The following is a 15,055-nucleotide window of genomic DNA, read 5'->3' as shown; positions in this document are numbered from 1 at the left end:
TCACATAAAATTTATGAAAAGTAGTGTGAAATTAAAAATTTTCACACGAAATATCGTAAAAACATGTTTCATATTAAAATTATAGAAAACACTAAGTCTCATCATATGTCAATCTTGGACTCAGGAATACTTGGGACACTGCCCATACAATACGAAATATAGAATTACTTAGTCTGTTCCAATACTTGAGATAAAAGAAGTCTAAAGATAGTTATGCCCTCGAGTCAAGTGTGAACATACTTCAACTTTGCTTGAACGGGTAATAGATTATAAGCTTGCTTCAAAACATCTCTCACCTTATAGCCACAACTTTAGAGATAGATAAAAAGTATGGAATCAGTACAATGTATGTACTAAGTATGGCTTAATGCATAAAATCATGAAAAATGAACATTTATTAGAAACATCCGCCAAAAATAACATTAAGAACACAATATAAGTCATATGCAATTTATGTCAAATTATGAAACGTCACAATAGCATTATAGTAATCTTATAGTGAACTTCACTGTAACTTGAAATAAAATTCACACCTTACAATATAGCATCAATAAAACCTATGAAACACATAAACATTAAATCCTTCTACCAAAGGTTATTCTATGTCTCACTTGAGTGAGTTATGAAGCGACCGCCCAAAAATTATGATCCTTCACACACATTTAGACTTCCTAGGATAAGATCATTCACACTTCATAGAATAACATACGTATAATATGATATTCTCCTCCCAAAGGTTATCAAAATACTTACATAAGTAATTAAAGAAGAGAACTCCCATACACTCTCTCCAAGATTACCTAAATAATCCTTAAGACTACCTATGTTTAGATCATGTCTACATTATCACTGTACTTCCTATCTAGCGTCATTCTTAAGACTTCCCTAAGTAAGACATGAAGAGACCATTATTTTCCCCCCGTCACACCTTAACTATGAAACCTTTAAAGTACTCTAGGTAAGTACTTATTCATTAACATGTTTTCTTACATGAGTCGTTAACTTCTTTAGTTCACTTAACAGACATTCAAGATATAAATACATATAAGTAATGGTCTTGGAGAATACCTAGGGACTCATTTACTAACATCTTAAAAGCCTAATCGTGCAATGTCTAGATACTTTCCCATACCACCACCTAAACTTCATAGAACTTCTCAAACACAAGTAGGTATCCCGTATGATGAGAATTGACAATAACCGACATAGATCTAACTAGCTATGCATGGAATCCGGAGTCATGTACCTGCTCCGATGGAGGTTGTTCTAATTGCCAATGGTAGAACTAGGACACATACAATGTAGGAAAATGATTAAACAATATGAAGGGTTTCTTTATTCTCTAATGTCATCTTATGTAGAGAAAATTCCCAAACTATATTCACTGGGGCTAGACTTTGTTCTCATAGAGTATTTCAATAAAGGAGTACATGAAAAGGTTCCATATCTATTTCACAATCCAATCACGGGGGCAATTTCAATTCTTTTTCTTGAAATCCAGATTGAGGAAGTAAGCCTTGTGAAGGACGCTGTCACGAGTCAAGTTTTTTCCTTCCTTGTGCTGGCTTCGCGACGCGTGGTTGGCTCCACATCTTCGTTGTTGCAAGCTGATTTAGTAGCTTGCTCACCAATGTTTGGGTCCTCCTCAAGGACTCTTCAAGTGGTCCTTGGGGATTTATTACTGGACATTTGGACCTTTATACTATATTTTACCAATTTAAAGTATTTTTAGAAGTTTTAGACTTTATTTGACACGCCCAAACCTTCACTAAACATACGGATGTCTACTTGTTCAATTTAGCTTTTTTCCGGACATCAAAGTCTTTCTTTGTTGTTTTGAATCTAACCTATTCTAATTGAGTTTAATATATTAATATAGGTATGAAAAATCATTTTAACCATTATTTAATAGGTGAATATCTAGTTTAAGTTATGAAACTGGAGTGTTACACAATCTTTTACCATTATTGGCCAATAATATCCCATTCTTTTTACATGAAAATTCAACTTTGGCCCCGATCGATGTGATCCACAAACTCCAAAATATGCTTCTTTCATAGAATGATTTGCTTCTTATTCTCCCAAACAATTCAAGAGACATCCCCCTCAAATGATCTTCGATATAGAGTATCTTTATAGTAAAGAAACCGAGGAGCGCGATGATGGATTTCAGTCTTCTCTTTGGATCTTCTGGAAGTATATTGTAGCACAACTAATCAATAAAGGCATGTCTCCAGTCAACTATCTCAGCTTGGGAGACAAATACAAGATGTTAAACCTTGCTTTCTTCATCCGAATTTGGTGGTACTATCCATTTTTGGCAGATGGTGATTTGGGCTCAGTCAGGGAGAGTTAATGTTGAATCCAAAGCAACTAAGGCATCATCTCTATTATTATCCTTTCTTGGAATATGTTGAAGAATTACATCTCTGATCTATCTAATCAATTTTTGCGCACAGTCATAATAGAGGCGCAATTCTGGCTTTTTGACTTCATAGCTACCCTACAATTGATTGATTGCTAATTCGGAGTCTCCAAAAACGTGTAATTTCATTTGTTTCATAACAACCCCCATTTCAAGCCTGAGTAGTAAGGCTTGATATTCTGCAATACTATTGGAGCAACATTGTGTGAAGATGACACAATATTGCAACATTCGTCACTTCTCTTGAGAAGAGAAGTGACGAATATCACTCCATTGCTGGCTCCTTCACGATGTGAGTCCCCATTAAAATATATCTTCCAATGTTGTTTACCTTGAACAACCATTGCATCTTCATCAGGTAATTTTGTCAGTTATATCCCAATCATTAAGTATTGGGTGGTATGCTAAGAAATCTGCCAATGTTTTTGCCTTTCACAGACTTTTGAGGAACATACACAATTTAAAATTGTTGAAACTGGAGATACCATATTACTAGTAAATCATTGAGGAGAAGTTTCGACGTCAAAAATTTGATGGGGTTGGCATTAGAAATATGACAAATGAAATGATCTTGAAAGTAGTTTTTTATCTTCTGAATTTAGACGACTAAGGTTATACATAGATTTTCGATTGGAGAGTACTTTAACTCATTCGTTTTCATCATCCTACTCAAGTATTAAAGGGAATTTTCTTTTTCTTTATTATTCGCTTGGCATAGGAGTGCTCCTATTGATTTTTCTTTAGTTGATATCTAAACTATCAATATCTTTCCAGGAACAGGAGTTGCTAAAACTGGTGGTTTTGTCAAGTAATACTTGATGCTCTCAAAGACATTAATATAAGATTTTTCCTTGTATAAAGGAGCCCTTTTTCATAAGACGGGTGAATGGTTGGAACTTTCCTGTTAGATCCAAGATGAATCTCCTAGGATATACTATCATCCCTTGCAGACTCTTCAATTCATGGATGTTTCTTGGTTAGACCATCTTCTGAATTGCATGTATTTTTGCTTGATCTATTTCGATTTGTCGTACAATGAAACCAAGGAATTTTCCAATGGTAACTCCAAACGCATATTTCAAAGGATTCATTCTAAGTTTATACACCATCCTCAAATCTTGCAAGTGATCACATTTTTCCTTGATTTCACTACTATATCATCAATGATAACATTCAACATTGTGAAGAATGTTAACAAAGATGTTTTGCATAGGTCCTTGATAGATTGATCTTGTTTTCTTTAAATTAAAAGGCATTACTTTGTAGCAATAAATACCCTTAGAAGTGCGGAATGCATTCAACTCTTCATTCTTTGGTGATATGCAGATATGATTGTATAGCAGGATAAACCATCCATAAAATACATCACCTCATACCCAGTAGTGACATCAATCATAAGATCACGAATAGGAAGTGGAAATTCATCTTTGGGACATGCATTATTAAGATCCCTAAAGTCAAAGCGAACTTGAATTTTCCCATTTTTCTTCCTCACAGGTACAATACTTGAAACCCATGTGGGTTACTTAACTTCACTGATAGAGCCAGTCTCAATAAGCTTTCTCACTTCAGTTTTGATCATGAGAACAAATTCAGGCCTTTGAGCTTGCTTGATGGGACATGCACCGCTTTTCGCAACAAGATGATGGACTGCTACCTTCTGGTCTAAAGCAAACATTTCTTTGGAACTCCAACAATTACATAATAATACTCTTTGAATAAGTCAACGTAGGTCCTTTCATCATCACTCGCCAGTGAAGCATTTACATAAGTAGGTTTTAGATCTTCATCAGTTCCAAGGTTGATATCTTTCAATGCATCAACTATCACCTTTACTCTTTCTTCAAGTCCAGGTGGCACATCTTTAGCATCTTCATCTTCGTGAGGTTATCCATTGTTGAAAGCATATGGTAAAACCATGAAACATTCTCCGACTCTCCATCAATTTTAATTGGGAAACATTATGCCTTTCATCTGGTGTAGTGACATGATATAAAAAGTCATGACATTCTTCATCTTCATAACATTTCATGGTATAGACCACAACAAGTGACTTAGACCTTAGTACTTATCCACATGCGAGTACAATGTTTGTTTCCGCCTCATTCTATAAGGGATCAGACTTTGAATGTCTTTAGGAGAATTTTGAGGATTGGGTAAACCAGATGCTTGCATACTCTTGATATTTCTCCAAACCTTATTTTTACTAGATCCTCACATGATGACTAAGACTTGAAGCACTGTTTATAAACCTAAAATAATGCATTTAAACTAATTAGTAAGTTTTAGAAGTCAAAACATTAAGAAACACCCAAGAAATCCGAAGACTAGTGAAATAGAGGTTAGTTTGCCTTGGCATATTTCATGGGGTTTTAGGACTCAGAATTAAACGAAAATTGGTAACAATGTTTTAAACATATAGAAGAGTGTGTTTAGGGTAAATTCTGGGTAAGATTCCCGAAAAACCACACTAAGGGTCCTTGGAGAGGACCCTAAATTTGGACTCAAAAGATGTAAGTTGACAGTAGACAATCGACGGACGAAACGACGAGCCATCGATGGGTCCACGACCCATCAATGGGGTCGTAGGTACAGCCTTATTAATTTTCCAAAATGTTCCCAAAATCCACTCGTTGAAACAAATGACGCCTTGCCAGTACGGGGCCATTGATGGACCTACGGGTCATAGGTCGAGGTCTTGTCGTTTGGGGTCTATTTAACTATCTCTTTTTTAAGCCAAATGAATTAATTAGTTAGTTAGTTAGTTAATTAATTAGAGGTTAGGGGGTGTTTAATCAAGTTAGATGAGGGAGTATATAACACTTAATCTTTATTAAACTAACCCAACACATCATAAATTCCAAACACAATTATCTCTAGCTTCTCTCTACTTTCTCTCTCCGTAAGCTTCAACCTCCATTGAAGAACACTAGGATCAAAAATGAGGACGAATTTACCAAGGATTTAACCTAAAATTTGTGGCAAAATCATAGCTAAGGTATGATTTCTTTCACTCTTCGGATCATTTCCCCAAGAGGCTCCTTAGACTATGGTTTTTCAAACCTTCCAAGACTAGGTTTTTACTTTAGACATGGGTTCTCTTTCAAAATCAAATTGTTATTCAATTATGATGAATTATAGTATTTTATCATTGTTTAACTTATTGTTGAGGGTCATTTGTTGGTAGTCACTGAAGCTTTTCCCTTGAACCCTTGTTCTTCCCGAAACACTTTATGTCTTGAAATTCTAAGGCAATTGTGGAGGATGATGAGTATGTGATTATGTAGAATGTCAATTTTTATGTACTACTACTTTAATTTACCTTGTTTATTCATTGGTTATGTATCCTTTATTAATTGAAGTATGAAGGCAATGAAAGGGAAAGAAGGTATGAAGATTGACTCTTCTTGAATTCAATTATGAAGTATGTGTTACTTGGAGAATGTTTTTATGTATAATGTGTGGTTATAATGTTCATAACAAGTGTTCCTCAACCTTAATATAGAAAATTGGATTAGCCATAATGTATGTGTACATGTTATGATATGATTATTATATGATTCTAATGATAATTAAATAATAAAGTGTTAAGTGAAAGGTTTACTCACTTGGTTAAGTGGAGTTCAATGTGAAAGCATTGTTCTCACTTGTGATGGCCTATGAACAATTATGTTAAAGTGTTTACATAGGAGTCTAGAAGAGACTAATGTGAACTTGTATGATTAAAAATATGGTTACTAAATGAAATAAAGACTTAGCACCGAAAGGGCGTGTAAATGAGATGGAGCTCTAATGTCTAGTAAGTTCGGCCTCCCTTATGGGTTTCTTCATATCTAGAAATTTTGAAGTCCCAATGTATGTGTTGTCTCGTGAGATGGTAACCTCCATGTCTAGTAAGTCAAGGTTTCTAATAGCAATCTCCTTGACCCTTAACTATGTTCCCACATAGTACTATAGCTTAGTGTATCTACTTTGAACCTATATATGATTGGTTACACCTTAGGCAAGTGTTAACTCTCTCTTTTAGATGTAGGAGGAGAACACTGAAGTCAATGTATCTCACATGGTCTAATGCCGGTTGTGGTACTTATTTCCCTAACGTAAAATAAAATGGACAATTTAAGTATGTGATCTCTTATTAGGGTTTTCCTAAAGGTTAATAGATAGGGTGAGGGAGGGTATGGGACTTTTCTCACACATTACACATGTTGGAACCTAAAAATGATCTTTGTAGTGTTCTAGCGTAACTAAGTTGATTATATGCTATGTATGTCAAGTCATATATGATCTTTTGAATTAAGCATGTTATGATGAAATATGAAGTTATGTTGAGTTACTTATATGTTGAGTAGCTTATGTGTTGGGTTGAGTTATGATGTTTCATATATGTGGTTAATAAGGTTTTATGACACTAAGCATGGTTTTGACTAAATTGTTACTTTTTCTTATGCATTAATGCTTTTATGCATAGGAATCATACGTAGTACATGTGGTTTGTACTAACTCATATTTCTTCCCTTTTCCCCAATGTTGTAGGTTTCAATCACTGAAAAGCTTCTAGACCACTTTGCAATAAGACTTAGACTTTCCCCAAGTTTTGGTACGTTCTCTAGTTCGAGGATAGTGCCACATAATCTACCTTTGTAATTTTTGTACTGTGTAAAGACATTCATTTCTTTCCTGTTGTTGGAGACATTGTTGTAAGCTTTATGTGGCAAATATGCACTTGTATAAAGTCTATGCCCGAATGATGTACTTCGTTTAGATGGTTTAATATGAGATAATGTATTAGACTAAATTCCTATGTATTGGTTATGTTCTCTAAACGAGAAGCCTAAGTAAGCTTCATATGCGAGGAGTCTGAGTAAACTCCATATATTATATGTGAGAGGCTTATGTACACCTCAATATGTAAAAAGTTTTAATTTTTCCGCATTTCTTACCTATGATATGATATGAGGATTCCTAAGGTCTTGTCCAAGTCCTCTCCGAGGATAATGACACCGGTTACGTCTAAGGGGTACTCTCCGGTTGTGACAAACTTGGTATCAGAGAATGAGATCGAAGTAATCTTATGATTGATTTCTCGCTAAACAAGGTCTATGTAGAGTTTTGTTCATGGGTTTAAAGCGCATAACACTTATGAATGAGAGGCTATGTTGTGATTAAGAAATTCTAATCTTCTTGGTAATCCTACGACTTGCTTCAAGAGTCTTCTCTTTCTTATGTTTATAGGTGTTACGACCCAAAGCACCCCTTAGGCATAACCGGCGTTAGCGTCCTTTACGAGGACAAAGAGAAGCCCGTAGTGTTCGTCATAGCACATCATAGGAGACAAACTATAGAAAGATTAAAAACTTTTGCTTATATAGCAAAGAGGTTTAAATAGACCTCTACATAGGAAGCATACATAGGCTACTCACATATATACAACATATAGGAATTTAGTCTAATACTTTGTCTCACATTTAACCATCTATAAAGTGAATCATATTAGTTTGATCATAAACCTTGATCTATTACAATATTCCATAAAGACTACAATGAAAGACTCAACATGAGAATGGAATAATTGTCTCAAAACATACACAAAAATAATAAGGCTTGATGTCATGCTTATACATCAATGCTTACTTATAGCTTATTAATCATAGCCATAATCATAATCATAATCATAAAAGAACACTACTTAGAATCATCCCTTAGGATCTCACATGTGCAATGAATAAGAAAATTATCATACCCTCCCTTGCCCTATGTAGTAGCCTTCAAGAAAACCCTAATAAGAGTTCACATACTTAACTTATTCATTTGATTTTACATTAGGGAAAGAAGTTCGATAACCGACATGAGACCACGTGAGCTACATGGAATCTGGTGTTCTACTCCCACACCGAAAACAGAGTGTTAACACTTGCCTAAGATGTAACCATTCGTACATAGTTATCTAGGTCGATCCACTAAGATAGAGTCCTATGTGTCCACGTAGTTAAGGTTCAAGGATATTGTTTCTAGGAACCTTGACTACTAACGTGGATGTTTCTATCTCATGAGATAACATATTATTAGGGAATCAAAACTTAGTAACGTGAGAAAACCCATGTGGGAGGCCGGACTTACTGACGTTAGACCTCCATCTCATTTACATGCCCTTTCGGTGCTAAGAATTTATTCCTTTTAGAAGTCATGTTATTACATTATACAAGTTCATATTTGTAACATTCCAGAAAATGTACTCGTCTAGTGAAGAGCCTATTAAGTTTTAATAATTGGTATTGGGGGTACATAGGAATCCCAATGCCCAATATTGAGTAATATTGGAATTATTAGAAAATATTCGCTTAAAAAGGTGTTAGCCAATTATACAAGTATTTAAAATATAATCCAAGATTCTCTCAGAAATGTACTTGCAATGAAAACCCTAAGCTAAAAATACACATATTTATTCTCAAAACAACACATGAGGTATTAGGCATCCAAGTTTCAAGCCTAGGCACCATAGCACATGACTAATTAAAAGGATCATACAGATTAAGCAGTCAAGGACATAGTGATGATCCTTCGACAAGGAGTGAACTCTCCAAATGCAACAATAGGAGTGCATGGTTGGGAAAGTGGGCAGCAACACATTTGCAAGTATATGTGTAACCGGCCGAGGGGGACCACACGACCAAAGCCAACCAAATTTGGTTAGGTGGTTGAGGGAAAGAGCGTGAGCGTGTCCCTCCATGTGGGGCCAAACTCCCTGAAAAACTCTAGACTCTAAGAAACTGACCTAACTAACTAACTCCAACCAAAACTAACTAACTAAGGGACCCGAAAACCTAAGACCTAGTCGAGTGACACCAAACAATGTAACTAACTAAGAGATAACCTATTACCTAACCTAGAATGGTCCAAAAGTGTTAGTTATGGTCCTAATTACTTAGGGGTACTTTAGTAATTACCCTAGGTCCCTTTATTAATTAAATTAGCAACTTAATTAATTAATGAAAATTCACAAGCTAGGCCGAAATCCTTAGCCAATTTAAAGATTTGGCTAAGTTAAATGTTCTCCTATGTGTAGTCGATTTAGGAGGGGCATTTTAGAATTTAACTAATTTATTTATTTAATTAAATTATTTAGTCTAAGTTGAATTAGTAAATATCAGTTCCTAAGAATTAGACTCATATTCAAACACTATAAAACTCACGACTAGAAACGGTAAGCAAAAACATAAGAAAAACAAAAGTTCTCTTAAGCGATTTCAAGGTATTCTTTAAGGTTTTCGTGCAAGGTGATCTTCGTAGATTCAATTCTACATAAGATATATGTTTTCTCTCTTGGTTTCCTTTCCCCAAGAAACTTTTTGAACATTTTATGAATTCAAGATCATCAAAACTAGGGTTGTTCCTAATGACGTCGTTCAACATCCATCTCCTTAGTTAACCTTTTTTTCGATTCTAATAGTATGTAGATGTAATCTCTAACATGTTGTTGGTATGTTGTGCTAATTGATTATTATGTGTAGGGTTCTTGATTTTTTTATGTCTAATAAGGCCTATAGATTTGATTCATATGATTAGGGTATTAGTTACATGAGTTAAAGAAGTTGTAATGCCGAATTGTGTTCGAGAAGCTGAAGTTGTTATGAATCATTCATGAAGTTTAGTTCACTATTAAATGTCAACTTGCTTTGAACTATGAAATCATTATAGTACATCCATGAGGTTAATTGACTTAGATAGTGATTATATCAATGTTTGGTTTATGCCAACAAATTGGCTAGCAATATATTGTCCAAAAAGTCGAATAGAATTGGCTTACAATATTATTTCCAAAATATGATAATTGGCTAATAACTAAGTTATTCCAAATTAAGCATGACCAATGTAACTCAATGAATTCATAACTAAGGGTATGTCAATCATTGGGAAAAGTCCCATCATACCCCTTCCAAATAAACAATGAATATAAGTACATTGAACACAGTTTATAACGTTCATAAGGAGTGGTATAAAGCTACCAATTTTCATTGAACAATATAAGGTGAGTAATGAAGTAATTAAAAGTTTAATAATTATGAAAGTGGCCCGAATGAGGTGTTAAAAAAAGTGAGACAAGTCTCACTCACCCCTAAACTATAGTGTTAAAGATATTCACATAAAAGGGTGTTAATAATCGTGACACAAGTCTCATACACCAAGATGATAATGTAAGGTTAAATTCACATTTCATCAAGTAAAGAAAGGGATGTACGGCTGTCCAAAGAGTTGAATAAACCTCATAACTATAAGCAAGCTTCCATAATGTTTGAGTCAACTCTAAAAGTTATAAAGAAAAAGAAGTTGAGAAAAGCACTGATAGACTAGCAATGAGCTTGTTCCAGCACATGTAAGCCTCATGAAATGAGGCTCCACTAAGGTGGATAAGAGTCTCAAAAAATATCCTAGTCTTGGAACTATGTTGCCATCATAGGAATTAGCTGTGAACAACCTCTTTTCGAAGCCGGTGAACCACCTTTTTTTGGTGGGGGGCAGACACTGGATTTCATGTTTACCTCACATCATCTAGGTTAACTTTGATCGGTAAGACACCCCTTTTAGGTGTGGGTCAGACACTGGATATTATGTTAGCTCGCATGATATTAATGCTAAAGATTTCTTTAAGAAAGTAAGAAAGAAAGAATAAGAAATGTAAGTTCAAAGTGAGCTGCCAAAGCAACAGCTTAAGTATGTCAAATAATCTATGGTGGATATGAATGAATTTTAACAAGTATGAATGAAGTTTTAACAAGTTATTGGCTTGTGCCCAATTAAGATATATGCTCAAATATATTCACGTTATGCAAATGATCAAATAATGGGCAAGGCCAAGTAAAAAAAAGGCTTAAAATGACTTCTTATATTATGCCAATAAAGGAGAGTAAAACATATTAGCATCAATGCCCCATAATCTCCTTAATATGAAAATGATGAAACAAGTGGCCTAGCCAATAAAGATTGGCTTATAAAGATTTTGTTCTCAATTTAACAAGAATGAAAAGAATAACTTGTAGTAAGGGTAGCCAAATCATTTCCCTGGTCTTTTGGATTACTTGCCCGATTCATTGTAGGTATGAGACTATAATGAATCATTGTAATTTTAAATAACACATAGTATTACGGAGATCATTGAACTACACAACAAGAAGAAGAAAAAGAATGAAAAATGAACTTAAGTGTTGGGGGAAAAGCTCTCGGGTTTTTGAGGAGCAAATTTCTAAATTTTCGTTCGAGTAGTTCTAAAATTATGTTCATGATTCTAAGGTCCTATGTTCATAAAGAAAATGATTTGTGTGCTTTGAATGCATTAAAATATGTCATATTCATACCATGATTCACAAATAATGAATTAAGAAAGTCTAGTGACTTCACTTTCCAGAAATGGCATGTTGTTGTAGAAAGAGCTTTCTTTGATCATGCATAGTCCTTACGTTTATATGTTCATATACCCATACTTAGTAAAAGTGTGTACTAACCCTATACTATTATTATTTTATAGGTGCATGTCATAGAGTAGATTGAGAACTCATTGAAGCTGTGTGGACTAGCGATCTCCAGACTTTGGTAGGTCCTCTTGAGTTCGAGGATGCTACATCTATCATTCTAGATTATCACTTTAGACATATCTAGTGGATGTTTGACCTAGAGTTTAATTTTAGACGTTTTATTCAAAGCTTTGTATTAAGGACGTTTGGCAAACTATTACGATATATTGATTCTTTCATTTGAATTGTTTAATCGATTATAGATGGTTGTTAGTTTGATCTCGTTTGAATGTTATTCTATATAGTAATCATATGAAGTATATGTATACTTCACTATGATTTAAAAGTTTTAAATTTTCCAAAAATTTAACTATATCGGTTGAGTTCGGATTCCAGAATCCGGATGTGACAACATTAGTCTCTTCTAGACCCTTAAGTAAACCTCTTAAAAGCTCATAGGTGATCACAAGTGAGAACTGTCCTTTCACTTTATATACATTATCATAATTATGAGAAACCACATTAAATCATGTAATAATCATATTATAATCATATCATAACATAATTACATAATTCATAACCAATTTACAAATCCAGGGTTAGGGATGAGGGATTCTTAAGACCAACATAACAACACAATTAGCTATATAATCACTATCACATAAGTTAATTTCACCTTGCATAGTTTAGATCAAAGGAGAATCAAGATCATACCTCATTGCCCTTCATGGGACTTCACCCTTCATCACCCAAGAATTCAAAACCAACATATGAAAATGCGGCGATTCATGAAGTATTAACATAAATAAAATCAAAGTAAACAAGGGACATATTCATCACCCTCAACAATTCACCTTAACTAATCCAAGAAATTAGGGATTTAGGGGAAAGACATGGGTCAAGGGAAAAATCATAGGAATTAGTCAATTTACCATAAATTCATACTTAAACAACATTAATTAATCATAATTCATCACAATTTTGTTTTAGAAAGAAGACCCATGTGAGGAGGATAACCCTTGTTTAGGGGATTTAGAAATCATCTTTTGAAGGACCTCATGGGGAAAGAAATCCCAAGAGTGAAAGAAACCATATCTTATTGATGAGAGCGCACTAAATTTTGTTGACAACCTTGAAGGCTTGATCTTCTTCTTGGAGCTCTATTGGTATGCAATGGGGTTTTGGAGGAAGAGAGAATTTGGGAGAGAGAGTGATTTTTTATTTCAGCTTGTGGGACTTGATTTTTGTGTTAGAGAGGACCCAAAAATAACCCTAATACATTATATAGTCACCCATTAAATTACCCAAAATACCCCTCACTTAAATGGGTTTATTTGTGAAGTCAAAACACCCAAAATACTACTTTTACGATATATGGGATGTAGATGCGTGTTGCGGGGATAATTCTCCAATTTATTTCCAAATTTTGAGTTGGGGAAGTAGGGTCCCTGTCATCCCCGCTTCGCGAGGCTAACTCCATATCTCTACGTGATGGCTGCGCGTTGCGCAACGGCCATCAGAAACCTGCCAGCACACAGCTACCTTGGCAGCTTGCTCGCCCAAGTTCGGCTCCTCCCCGAGGACCCTTCCGATGGTCCTTGGGGTGTTGTGACTGAATTTTTTGACCCGTATATACTACAATATACCTATTAAAATCATTTTTTCATGTTTTGGACTCCATATGACCCTCCAAAATCTTCACCAAACATAGGGGCGTCAACTAGTTAAATTTTGTTAGTTTCCGGATGTTAAGGCTTTTCCTTAATCCTATTGCTCCAATACTTCTCAAACAAGTTATTTATATTTATTTAGGTCTAAAAACATAATTACACAACATATAAGGATCTAATATAAGTCTTAGAAATTTCCGGGTGTGTCAATAGGCGATGAATACAAGAAGGAACAACGTTCGAAGGGCCGAAGAAGAGAACACAAATGTGGCCGTTCCCTCTCAAGCTCCTCAAAACCCTAAAGTTACTATTGAAGAAGGTGTTATTTCTAATGTGAAGATAATTGGACATTCATAGTTTGACTCAAGTGATGGCTACTCCTCTTGCTACGGATACTAGGGTGCAAGTGAACCCCAATGATAGTACCGCCGCATTAAGTATATAGTTTTTCACAAGGATCAATCCTCCTACTTTATTTAGATCCAGGGTGGAAGAAGACCCACAAGGGTTCATAGATGAAGTAAAGAACAGGATGTCATGGGTGTGACTTCTCAAGAAATTATGAAATTAGCTGATTATCAACTCAAAGATGTAGCACAAGTTTAGTACGAACAATGGAAGGATGAGAGATGGGTTAGAGAAGACCGATTTACTTGGGGGGCTTTCAGGATGGCTTTTCTTGATAGGTTCTTGACTTTGGAACTAAGGAAGATAAAGATTAAAGAATTCATAAATCTTCGCCAAGGGAATATGAGTGTGAAAGAGTATAGCCTTCAGTTCACTCAACTCTACAAGTATGCTCCCACCATAGTGGCGGATTCCAGGGCCAAGATGAACAATTTTTTTATGTGGGTATCCGACATTGTGATTAAGGTGTATAGTTCAGATATGTCGATTCCTACTATAGACATCTCGTCTTATGGTTTATGTCGAATAAATTGATGAACAAAAGCATAAGCAAGTTGGTAAGGAGTTGAAGAAATCAAGAGTCGAAGATAGAAATTCTTCCAAGACTAGATTTGAAGTGCAAGATAAGCCAAGGTTCAAGAGGATGTTTTCCAACCAAGGCCCTTTAAACACTCAAAGGTTCAACAAAGAAAAAAGTTCTACACCTAAGTCTTAAGAGGGGATAGGTAATGGTACTTATGTGGAGAGTTTCACTTGTGCTAAATGTGGTAGAAATCATGAAGGCAAATGTCAATTTGGCATGGGCAATTTCTATAATTGTGGTAAGAGTGGTAACATGAAGAGAAATTTCCCTATGATATAAGCTCAAGGAGGGAAAATACTCAAGCACAAGCTAGTGCACCAAATTTGGAAGCTCCAAAGTAGAATCCCTTTTATGCTCTTCGCTCTAGGGGTGATCAAGAGAATTCACCCGATGTTTTCACCGGTATGTTGCAAGTGCATTCCAATAAAGTTTATGCTTTATTAGATACCACTGCCACTTT

This window comes from Solanum lycopersicum, chromosome 4, assembly GCF_036512215.1.
Source record: "Solanum lycopersicum chromosome 4, SLM_r2.1".
Lineage (NCBI taxonomy): Eukaryota > Viridiplantae > Streptophyta > Magnoliopsida > Solanales > Solanaceae > Solanum > Solanum lycopersicum.
This window is presented reverse-complemented; position numbering follows the sequence as displayed.